We start from the raw sequence: 12,734 nt of genomic DNA, 5'->3' as shown, positions 1-12,734 counted from the left end.
AGGTAGCAAAATGATCCAAACTTTGATCCTAAACATGATTTTTGAGAATTAAAGTGGACTTTTTAGGTATAAAATTCATGAACTTGAATAAATTGATGTAAATGCCATTTGAAACTTGTTTAATTGCTAGTAATGGTTATTTTAACATGTTATTTGAGTTGAATGCTTATGAACTTTGTAAACATTTTCATATATGCTTATTTGAAAAAGTGTAGAATTGTAAAAATTGTGAAAATGTGTATAAATTTAATTTTGATTAAACATGTTATTGTAATTGTGTTAATTTGTTATTTTGCTAACACTAATGCATATTTGGATGCACAAATTTTGTGTTTAATGTGTTTTGCAGAGATTTACAATACTGATGGTGCATCATCATCATCTAGACAACCTGCTCCAGAACCTGAACCAGAAATGCAATATGAACCTGAACAGGAGTAACAACAGGAATAACAACAACAACCTGATCAACACGTACCTTATTATGATCCGCAACAAGAATATGTTGATGCCTACGTAGTATTTCCGATGCATCCGATAGTACAACACCCAACGATTCTTGAAGAACAGTTGCATCCCAATTTGAGATTTGATCGAAGTTGGAGAGATTACCCGACATATCAAAGTAACAAATTCAAATTGGTAACTAAAAATGTAGAAGTGCCGAGGGTAATCGATTGGGAGCCTTTGGAAAGGGTCCAACTAGCTAACTCAGTTAGACAGCATTTGATCCAAAGGTATGGCAGCTCTTCTTTTCCCGATTGGAAACGTTTATTCACCATTCGTAGGCCTGTATATAAGGAATGGTGCGTTGAGCTTATGAGTACTATTTCACTTAATGCGGAGGTAGTTAGGTTAGATGATAGAAATTTTCTTAGATTTATACTTGGCCGTAGGATGTATAGGATGTCCATGCTGGACATGGCCAGGGCTTTACAGATATATACGCCCGCTGAATTACTATTACCCAATTGTACAAATTTGATTTATCATGGTGAAAGGCTAGATAGGAATTTTGATGCTAACGCCGTCTGGAGGCGTATGTCAGATTATAATATTTTTGGGCGGGCAGGAACACACTCCTACTTACATATTAACAGAGTCGAGCTTCGTATAATTCATAGATTCCTGGCTTACTCGATTACACAGAGAGGTCACAACAAGGAGAAAATGACCTTACATGATTTATTCTACCTTAAGTGTATTCTAGACCTAAGAGGCTTTGTTAATATCCCCTACTGTGTTGGTTTTTATTTGTCTAAGATAGTGGAAGGAATACAGGAGGTGGGAATAATAGGAGGAGGTATTTTTGTTACTCTCATTGGAAAGTATTTGGGTGTAGATAGGGATCAAGGGGGTCCACTTATAGTATGTAGGGAACAGGATGATACCTTAGGATTAAAGGTCTATCAGGGTGCTAAGGTATTGAAGAGCAGAAATCAGGCAGTACCATATGTTGGTCATCATCCACATGTAGAGAGAGGTTCAGATGAGGAAATAGAGGAAGCAGATAACATTAGGGATGTCATTAGGGAGGCTATGACTGACGTCTACCAGCGTATAGATGAGGTAGAAATGACAAACGAGGAGAGACATAGACGGTACGAGCAGTGGCAAGCCCGGAATGAGTACGATCATTCCAGGAAACGACAGCATGATAGATGGGACTATCATCAGCGTCAGATCATGAGTCGGCTATTACCTCAGGATCACTACGTACCGACCCGACCCACTTACTATCCTCCACACCAGCCCGAGATGAGACCACCATTTACTCTCTACGACCCTAACCAGGCCTATCAGTACACCTATCACCAACCATGGAACCCGACCGACGACATGAACTGGAACCCCTATCCAGATTGATATAGTTCCCGTTGGTGATTTCTATGATTTTTATTTTTTTATTATTTCTATTTTATTTATGTTTAAACCTATGATATTGTGATACTTTTATTGTAATGTTTAATATTTTTATTATGTTGTACTAATATTTCATATTTGATTTGAAAGTGGGATGTTAAGTCCCATTTTAAATTACCATGCATGTTATTATTTGTATGTATGTATATTGTCAATTATACACAACAGGGTAAAACAGCGCATTTTCAAAGACTGACATTAAGTTCAGCAAAAGCTACTAATTTTGACGACAAAACGAAAAACAAATGTGATGTAACAACAAGACGGAATGAACAAATGATGTACACCATTTATCATTCAGCAAACAAACACCAATATGTTTGGAAACTTTGGTAAAATTTAATCATTTTTCTACGTTAATCACCCTCAATAATTTAAATTGTTACTGATTTCTTGCGAATGAGGGCATTGCAAGATCTTAAGTGTGGGAAGGGATTAAATTCTTTCGGATTTTTAAAATTTTAACTTATACACTTGGTTACCATTAAAAATACTAGTAACGCAGTAGTTGTATTAGAATCTAGTGCTCTCTGATAATAAAGAACAGCCCTAGTCTTATATACTGACTACCCAATTCTAGTAAAAATTTTCAAAATTTTCAAATAAATGAATTCAAAATCATGTTTATACATATTTATGAACGGTAAAACTAGGTGTTAACACCGAAATTATTGTTACCTCGAAAAGGACATAAATTGAGAAACAACCCAAAATGTTAGAATTCATTTAAAATGGAATAGAGGACAATAAAAAGGCAAAGAAAGGAAAATAAAAGACAAGTGTGGGAAAATTTACCAAGTTATTTAAAACATATATCACATATTTTTGTACAAATAACTGAAGATACTTTTGTTTTGGACAATTTTATCAGTTTTACCAAATTTCTTATAATATATTTGAAAGAAAGATGGATCTACACGATGAATCAATTCCATTATTAAAAGGAAGTAAAGTCTTCCGAAAAAGACACACGCTTCTTGATTTAGGTCAGGAAGTTGTCGTCCAGACCAGTTGTAGAGTCTACGAAAAACCTTGAAAAGTTTTCTCGAAAATCACCTGGAAATCCACGGACCTCAGCATCAAACAGGGTTGCCATGTGGTCAGACTTATCCTAACCATGAGAGGATCTGTCTCGTAAAATGGGGAGGGTGCCGTGCAAATTAGCTTGATAAGACTAATGAATCAGACCCCCAGAAAGGATAATCTCCTTAAAGATTAAAAAATCAGCATTTAAGCCTGATATTACTCAATCCTTGAGATTGACTTTAAAGATTGAGAATTACAAACTCATGAAATTCGATGAAATCTAAACTCGAGCTTGAACGAGAAAATATTTTGATCAAATTAAAACCGATTTGTTTTCTGAAAACCTATTTTCAATGCGTTAATTACCATTGAACGTAAAATCCTAGGAATTCACCTGAAATTCATTAGGTCACCTGAACCAAATCGGGTGTCAATCGTAAGAACGGTGGTTGAATAGCATGGTCGAAGACAGGACCTTGTGCCAGACCGAAAAACTATAGGGTAAGCTTTACTATTGCTCCTACAAAGGATAGTAATTGAATCCGACACGTTATAGACCATAATTAAAAGCATGTCACGGGACATTGCCTTAACAGTTGCTTGTTCAACGCTTTCCTTTACAACCGGACGGTAGTTTACCGAAAGGTAATATACGGAGCAAGTAAACTGGACGTGTTGCTTTCCCAATACAAGGTTAGCAAGTGGGTGACACAAAACCGCAAGTTTTGAGCTAAAATTTTCAAATCTGAAACCCACCAAACCCACAAAAACAATTTCGCAAACACCGGTGAAGGGTTATTCCGGAAAACTTATCTAGGGTAAAAGCTAGATTAAATTTACAAAAGATCAAATGTTTTCATAAAGATCCAATTTCCTAAAGGATCTAAATTTTCATAGTCATGTGGGACTGTAAACCACAACGTTACTATCATTGTTTATACCGCCGTATAGAAATCACTGATGTACAAAGTGTGAAGAATAAAAGAAGTGATTCTAGTATTTTTATTTCAAGACTATATTGCTTGAGGACAAGCAACCCTCAAGTGTGGGAATATTTGATAATGCTAAAAACGAAGATATATTTCATAGCATTATCCCTCAAGAAAGACACGCTTTTAGTTACAATTGTTCTATTTACAAGTGATATCCGTTTAAATAATAAAAGGTGAAGACAAAAGACAGATTCGACGATTTGAAGATGCAAACGACCAAAAAGCTAAAAAGTACAAGTGGTTCAAATTATTTGTGAGAAACGTCTCAAAATTACAAGAGTACAAGCCGCAAAACGCAAAATACAAGATATTAAATTGTACGAAAGGACGTTCGAAAATTCGGAACCGGGACCAGAGTCAACTCTCAACGCTCGACGCAACGGACTAAAAATTACAAGTCAACTATGCACATGAATATAATATAATATATAATTAATTCTTAAAATTATATATATATATATATATATATATATATATATATATATATATATATATATATATATATATATATATATATATATATATATTATTTAATAAAACTGTCGGCAAACTAGTGTACAAATGAGTGTGAGCTGGAACAACCCTCCATGCGATCGCATGGGAATCAGGCATCAAAGCCATGCGATCGCATGGCCCTGAAATGCTGGCCACATCTATAAAAGGCGACGAGTTTCAGCGAAATAAAACACATCTTTTTCTCTTCTCTTCTCTCAACGTATATATATATATATATATATATATATATATATATATATATATATATATATATATATATATTATAATTTTAATTTTAATTTTAATTTTAATTTTAATAATAAGGGTATGTTAGCGAATGTTGTAAGGGTGTAAGTCGAAATTCTGTTCGTGTAACGCTATGCTATTTTTAATCATTGTAAGTTATGTTCAACCTTTTTAAATTAATGCCTCGTAGCTAAGTTATTATTATGCTTATTTAAGCAGAAGTAATCGTGATGTTGGGCTAAAATATTAAAGATTAGGTAATTGGGTTGTGTACCATAATTGGGGTTTGGACAAAAGAACGACACTTGTGGAAATTAGACTATAGGCTATTAATGGGCTTTATATTTGTTTAATTAAATGATAGTTTGTTAATTTAATATAAAGATTTACAATTGGACGTACCTATAAATAACCATATACACTCGATTGGACACGATGGGCGTGATATTTATAAGTACTAATAATCGTTCATTTAACCGGACACGGGAATGGATTAATAGTCAATGGACTTATTAAAACAGGGGTGAATTATATACAAGGACACTTGGCGTAATTATAGTTTAAGTCCCCAATTAGTTGGAATATTTAACTTCGGATATAAAGATAATTTGACGAGGACACTCGCACTTTATATTTATGACTGATGGACTGTTATGGACAAAAACCAGATGGACATATTGAATAATCCAGGATAAAGGACAATTAACCCATGATAATAAACTAAAATCAACACGTCAAACATCATGATTACGAAAGTTTAAATAAGCATAATTCCTTTATTTCATATTTAATTGCACTTTTAATTATCGCACTTTAATTTATTGTCATTTTAATTATCGTACTTTTTAATTATCGCACTTTTATTTATTGTCATTTTATTTATCGCACTTTAATTTATCGCACTTTAATTATTGTCATTTACTTTACGCTTTAAATTAAGTCTTTTATATTTTTAATATTTTACATTAGGTTTTAACTGCGACTAAAGTTTTAAAATCGAGAAACCGGTCATTAAATGGTAAAAACTTTCTTTTTATAATAATAATACTACTTATATATATATTTATATTTTTACAAATATAGTTTTTAAAAATATAGCGTTAAACTTGGCTAAGATCCCTGTGGAACGAACCGGACTTACTAAAAACTACACTACTGTACGATTAGGTACACTGCCTATAAGTGTTGTAGCAAGGTTTAGGTATATCCACTCTATAAATAAATAAATAACTTGTGTAAAATTATATCGTATTTAATATTATTTTCTAGTAAAATATAAGCTATTTCGTATACACCTCTACGCACATCAAGTATTGTGAATCATTATATTCATAGCTTTTACTCGAATGGGTTCTTTATCCTTTCTGCTCAAGGTGTCGGCTACCACATTTGCCTTTCCCGGGTGGTAACGAATCTCAAAGTCATAATCATTCAACAATTCAATCCACCTGCGCTGCCTCATGTTCAGTTGTTTCTGATTAAATATGTGTTGAAGACTTTTGTGGTCGGTATATATAATACTTTTGACCCCATATAAGTAGTGCCTCCAAGTCTTTAATGCAAAAACAACCGCGCCTAATTCCAAATCATGCGTCGTATAATTCTGCTCGTGAATCTTCAATAGTCTAGACGCATAAGCAATTACTTTCGTTCGTTGCATTAATACACAACCGAGACCTTGCTTTGAGGCATCACAATATATCACAAAATCATCATTCCCTTCATGTAATGACAATATAAGTGTCGTAGTTAACTTTTTCTTTAACAATTGAAACACTTTTTCTTTGTCATCTTTCCATTCAAATTTCTTCCCTTTATGCGTTAATGCAGTCAAGGGTTTTGCTATTCTGGAAAAGTCTTGGATGAACCTTCTGTAGTAACCAGCCAGTCCTAAAAATTGGCGTATATGCTTCGGAGTTTTCGGGGTTTCACACTTTTCAACGGTTTCAATTTTTGCTGGATCCACCTGAATACCTTCTTTGTTCACTATGTGACCGAGAAATTGAACTTCTTCCAACCAAAATGCACACTTTGAAAACTTAGCGTACAGTTTTTCCTTCCTTAAAAACTCTAGCACTTTTTTCAAATGTTCTTCATGCTCTTGGTCATTCTTTGAGTAAATAAGTATGTCATCGATGAAAACAATGACAAACTTGTCAAGGTATGGTCCACACACTCGGTTCATGAGGTCCATGAACATAGCCGGTGCGTTGGTCAACCCAAACGGCATAACCATAAACTCGTAATGACCGTAACGCATCCTAAAAGCAGTCTTTGGAATATCATACTCCTTCACCCGCATTTGATGATACCCAGAACGTAAATCAATCTTCAAATAAACCGACGAGCCTTGTAGTTGATCAAATAAGTCATCGATTCTCGGTAGTAGGTAGCGGTTCTTGATGGTAAGTTTGTTCAACTCTCGGTAGTCGATACACAACCTAAATGTACCATCCTTCTTCTTGACAAACAAAACAGGAGCTCCCCATGGTGATGTACTTGGTCGAATGAAACCACGCTCTAAAAGTTCTTGTAACTGACTTTGTAATTCTTTCATTTTACTGGGTGCGAGTCTGTATGGAGCACAAGCTATTGGTGTAGCTCCTGGTACAAGATCTATTTGAAATTCAACGGATCGATGTGGGGTAATCCCGGTAATTCTTTTGGAAATACATCGGGAAATTCTTTTCCGACGGGAACATCAATGATGTTCTTTTCTTTAGGTTTAACTTCCTTGATGTGTGCTAGAATGACGTAACAACCTTTTCTTATTAGTTTTTGCGCCTTCAAACTACTAATAAGATTTAATTTCGCATTGTTCTTTTCTCCGTACACCATTAAAGATTTTTCCTTTTCACGCATAATGCGAATCGCATTTTTGTAACAAACGACTCTGCTCTCACCTTTTTCAACCAGTCCATGCCAATTATTACATCAAAACTCCCTAACTCGACTGGTATTAAATCAATTTTAAACGTTTCATCCCCCAGTTTAATTTCTCTATCCCGACATATATTATCTGCTGAAATTAATTTACCGTTTGCTAATTCGAGTAAAAGTTTACTATCCAAAGGTGTCAATGGGCAACTTAATTTAGCACACAAATCTCTACTCATATAGCTTCTATTCGCACCCGAATCAAATAAAACATAAGCAGATGTATTGTCAATAAGAAACGTACCCGTAACAAGCTCCGGGTCTTCCTGCGCTTCTGCCGCATTAATATTAAAAAATCTTCCGCGGCCTTGCCTATTAGTATTCCCTTGGTTTGGGCAATTTCTAACAATGTGACCCGATTTTCCACATTTATAACAAACTACGTCGAAATTATTTGTTCCGACCTTATTTGTTTCTTTATTTTTGTTGTTCTTTGGTCCATAAATCTCACATTTTGCCGCGCCATGACCACTTCTCTTACACTTGGTGCAAACTGTTGTGCAAAACACATTCGAATGGTACTCTGCACACCTGAAGCATGGTTGTTTCTGTTGTTTGTTGTTATTGAGGTTGTTGTTTAGATTGTTATTGTTGTTGAAACGGTTGTTGTAGTTGTTGTTGTTGTTGTTGAGACGTTTGTTGTAGTTATTTCTAGGATTGCGGTTATTGTTACGATTGTTGTTGCGGTTGTGGTTGTAATTGTTATTGTTGTTGTACTGGTGACTCTTGTCACCATTTTCCTCCCACTTCCTCTTGAGTTGTTTCGTGTTGGCTTCTTCGGCCGCCTGTTCTTTTACTCTCCCCTCAATCTGATTTATGAGTTTATGAGCCATTTGACTTGCCTTCTGTATGGAAGCGGGCTCGTGTGAACTCACATCTTCTTGAATCCTTACTGGTAACAAGGGATGGCAATGGATCGGATATGGATCGGGTGAGGCCGTATCCATATCCACATCCATTTATTTTTTTTACTTTTCATCCATCCATATCCATATCTGTCGGGTGAAGCGGGTTAATGGATAATTATCCATATCCGTTTAAATTTATTTTATTTTTAACAATTATAAGCGGTGGTTCACTGTATACGATCAAAAGTAATATTTTTAATAGTTTATGCGACCGAAAGTCACATTTTACTAATCTATATAAAAAATATTCAATAGATAACCTATTAAACGTGTAAATATATCGACATGTAAGTTGCCTACTTTTAGTTACACGGAATCACATTTGAACCACCAAAGTACGATAAATACATTTGATTATTTAAACAAAACAAAATATAAGAAGAAAGTTATATTTTTAGAGAAAATATAAAGAAAGATGAATATGAATATAATTAATGAAATATCACTACATAAATGATACTAATTTGAGTGATAAATTTATATATTTAGTTATTTCGGGTGAAAGCGGGTTCATCCATGGATGAATTTTTTTCATCCATATCCATATCCATTTAGATCGTCCATATCCACGAATAATCGGGTGGATCGGATGGATATCCACTGGATCGGGTATCCATTGCCATCCCTACTGGTAACCCTTTTACAAACGAGTCGATCTTCTCTTCTTCATCTTCGAACGCTCCCGGACACAATAGGCACAACTCTGTGAATCATCGTTCATATGTGATAATGTCGAATCCTTGTGTTCGTAACTCTCTAAGTTCTACCTTGAGCTTATTGACTTCGTTTCTAGGACGGTACTGCTCGTTCATCAATTTCTTGAATGCCGACCACGGTAGTACGTAAGCAGCATTTTGTCCTACCTGTTCAAGATAGGTGTTCCACCACGTTAACGCAGCACATGTGAAGGTATGCATAGCGTACTTAACTTTGTCCTCTTCAGTATACTTACTTATGGAAAACACCAATTCGACCTTCTCGGTCCACCGTTTCAATCCAATTGGTCCTTCGGTTCCATCAAATTCTAAAGGTTTGCAGGCAGTGAATTCTTTGTAGGAGCATCCTACACGATTTCTTGTGGAATTAGTTCCACTGCTAGATCCAGAGTTATTGTTATTTTACATCGTAGCCTGTACTGCGGCTATGTTTGCTGCAAGGAAAACACGGAAGTCTTCCTCCCTCATGTTCAAATTCTGACGAGTCGCCGGTGCCATTTCCTTCAAAAATAGCCCAAAAGAATTGAGTTAATCATATAGAATTTAAGAGTAGTCAATAGTATTTCGTAGCATAATATGAACTTATTTATAAAAGATTTTTCTTCATATTAGCATTTTATAGTTTTAATTTGGGTAGTATCTACCCGTTAAGTTCATACTTAGTAGCTATTATACAATTCAACTACTACGATTCTATATGAAAAACTTATTACAATAATATTTCGCGTTCAAACTTTTATAATATTTTACAAACATACAATACCACTATTATACATATAGGATGAAATATAGCACATAATAACTTGCTACACGGTAGCTATAAAGGTAATTCTAATTAATACGCAAGTTGTTCAGCAAAGGCAATAAAGACACGTAATTCATAAGTCTAGAAACAGGTTATGCATTCTGGTTTTACTAAAACGACTTCCCATCCTTGATCTTGTGAAAAGTAACCATTATGACCATTGGCTAGGCAGCATGTTGTAATGTCGTCAAAAAGACGAGGATTTCGTAATGCCCAACAGCCTCGTAGCAATCTAAAAACCTTGTTTCTTACCCCAACTACTGAGTCCGTCACTTGTGGGAATGTTTCATTTAAAAGTTGTAATCTGATGTTCTTTTTCTCACTTTGGTGAGAAGCGAACATCACTAACCCGTAAGCATAACATGCTTCTTTATGTTGCATGTTAGAAACTCTTTCTAATTCACGAAATCCTATGTTGGGATATGTTGAGTCAAAATAGGTTCTTAACCCATAGCGAAAAATTGCATTTGGGTTCCCCGCATTTAACGCTTTAAAGAAAACACGGCATAACTTACGGTCTCCCCAATGTGATATACCCCACCTATCAAAGGAAAGCCTTTTATAAACTAAGGCATTTCTGGAAAGTCTTTCAAATGTTTGACAAGTAAATTTCGCCATAACTAATTGTGAAGATGAATTTTGACCGACTCTAGACAAGATTTCATCAATCATATCCTCTGGTAGGTCTTCTAAAATATTCGGTTGTTTACCCTTAACGTCCATTTTGTGTTTTTATACTGTAAAAATAGACGAGGGTTAGATTCATAAAAGATAATTAACAAACAATACAAGCAATTTTACATTTATCAAAAAAAGCACAAGCACACTATATTACATATATTACACAACATGATTACAACTCTTTAATCCGACTCACTCGTTTCTTCTTCTTCGGACTTGGTTCGTTTTGCTAATTTTCTAGGGATATATGATGCTCCCCTAATACGAACTGTCGTTTTCCACAATGGTTTAGAAAAACCTGGTGGTTTAGAGGTTCCCTGGTTATTGTTACATTTTAGGAAATACGGACGTTGCCGATACATATAAAGTTCATCGGGGTTGGAATCAGGTTTATCTATTTTTATACCTTTTCCCTTATTATTTTCTTTTATTTTATTAAATTGGGTCGAGGTAATTTCTATAACATCATCGAAATCCTCATCGGGATCCGATTCATCGAAAAATTGGTAATCTTCCCAATATTTTGCTTCCTCGACGGAAACACCATTGACCATTACTGACTTTGGTCCGTTGGTTGATGATTTTCTTTTATTTAACCAATTTACTGTAGGTATCAATATTTCTTCCTCCGGAACCTCTCCTTCTTCCGGTTCTTCCTCTTCCGGTTCCTCCTCTTCCAATTCCTCTTCTTCCGGTTCCTCCTCTTCTGGTTCCTCTTCTTCCGGTTCCTCTTCTTCCGGTTCCTCTTCGGGAATTTGTGAATCTTCCCAAAGTATATTCGACTCTTCATTATTATTAGGTGAGTCGATGGGATTTGTATTAGAGGTAGACATCTATCACACAATATCAAACACGTTAAGAGATTAATATATCACATAATATTTACATGTTAATAATATATAGTTTCCAACAAAAAAGTTAAGCAATCATTTTTTTTGAAGAAAAACACGGTCGAAGTCCAGACACAATAATGCATCCTAACAAACTCGGTAAGACACACTAATGCAAAAATTCTAGTTCTCTAAGACCAATGCTCGGATACCAACTGAAACGTCCCGTTCATATTGATTATAAATGTTCCATATTAATTGATTTCGTTGCGAGGTTTTGACCTCTATATGAGACGTTTTTCAAAGACTGCATTCGTTTTTAAAACAAACCATAACATTTATTTTATCGACAATGTTAACAAGACACCACTTAGATTATCCAGAAATAATAATCTAATAAATATCACACTTACACACTACCAATACATATTGGTTTACAAATATTAATATGTTACAACAAAATAAATCTCGAATGCAGTTTTAAACAATATTATACAAGCATGCTGACACGAAATCTTGTCTATATAATAGCATGCAACAGCGGAAGCTCTTAATAATACCTGAGTATAAACATGCTTTAAACGTCAACAAAAATGTTGGTGAGTTATAGGTTTAACCTATATTTATCAAATCGTAATAATAGACAATAAGATTTCATATTGCAATATGCATCCCATACATAGAGATAAAAATCATTCATATGGTGAAAACCTGGTAACCGACCTTAACAAGATGCATATAGAATATCCCCTATCATTCCGGAACTCCCTTCGGACATGATGAATTCGAAGTACTAAAGCATCCGGTACTTTGGATGGGGCTCGTTGGGCCCAATAGATCTATCTTTAGGATTCGCGTCAATTAGGGTGTCTGTTCCCTAATTCTTAGATTACCAGATTAAAAAGGGCATATTCGGTTTAATAATCCAACCATAGAATGTAGTTTTATTTACTTGTGTCTATTTTGTAAAACATTTATAAAACTGCATGTATTCTCATCCCAAAATATTAGATTTTAAAAGTGGGACTATAACTCACTTTCACAGATTTTTACTTCGTCGAGAAGTAAGACTTGGCCACTGGTCGATTCACGAACCTATAACAAATATGTACATATATATCAAAGTATGTTCAAAATATATTTACAACATTTTTAATACGTTTTGATGTTTTAAG

This window comes from Rutidosis leptorrhynchoides, chromosome 7 (genome assembly GCF_046630445.1).
Source record: "Rutidosis leptorrhynchoides isolate AG116_Rl617_1_P2 chromosome 7, CSIRO_AGI_Rlap_v1, whole genome shotgun sequence".
Classification (NCBI taxonomy): Eukaryota; Viridiplantae; Streptophyta; class Magnoliopsida; order Asterales; family Asteraceae; genus Rutidosis; species Rutidosis leptorrhynchoides.
This window is presented reverse-complemented; position numbering follows the sequence as displayed.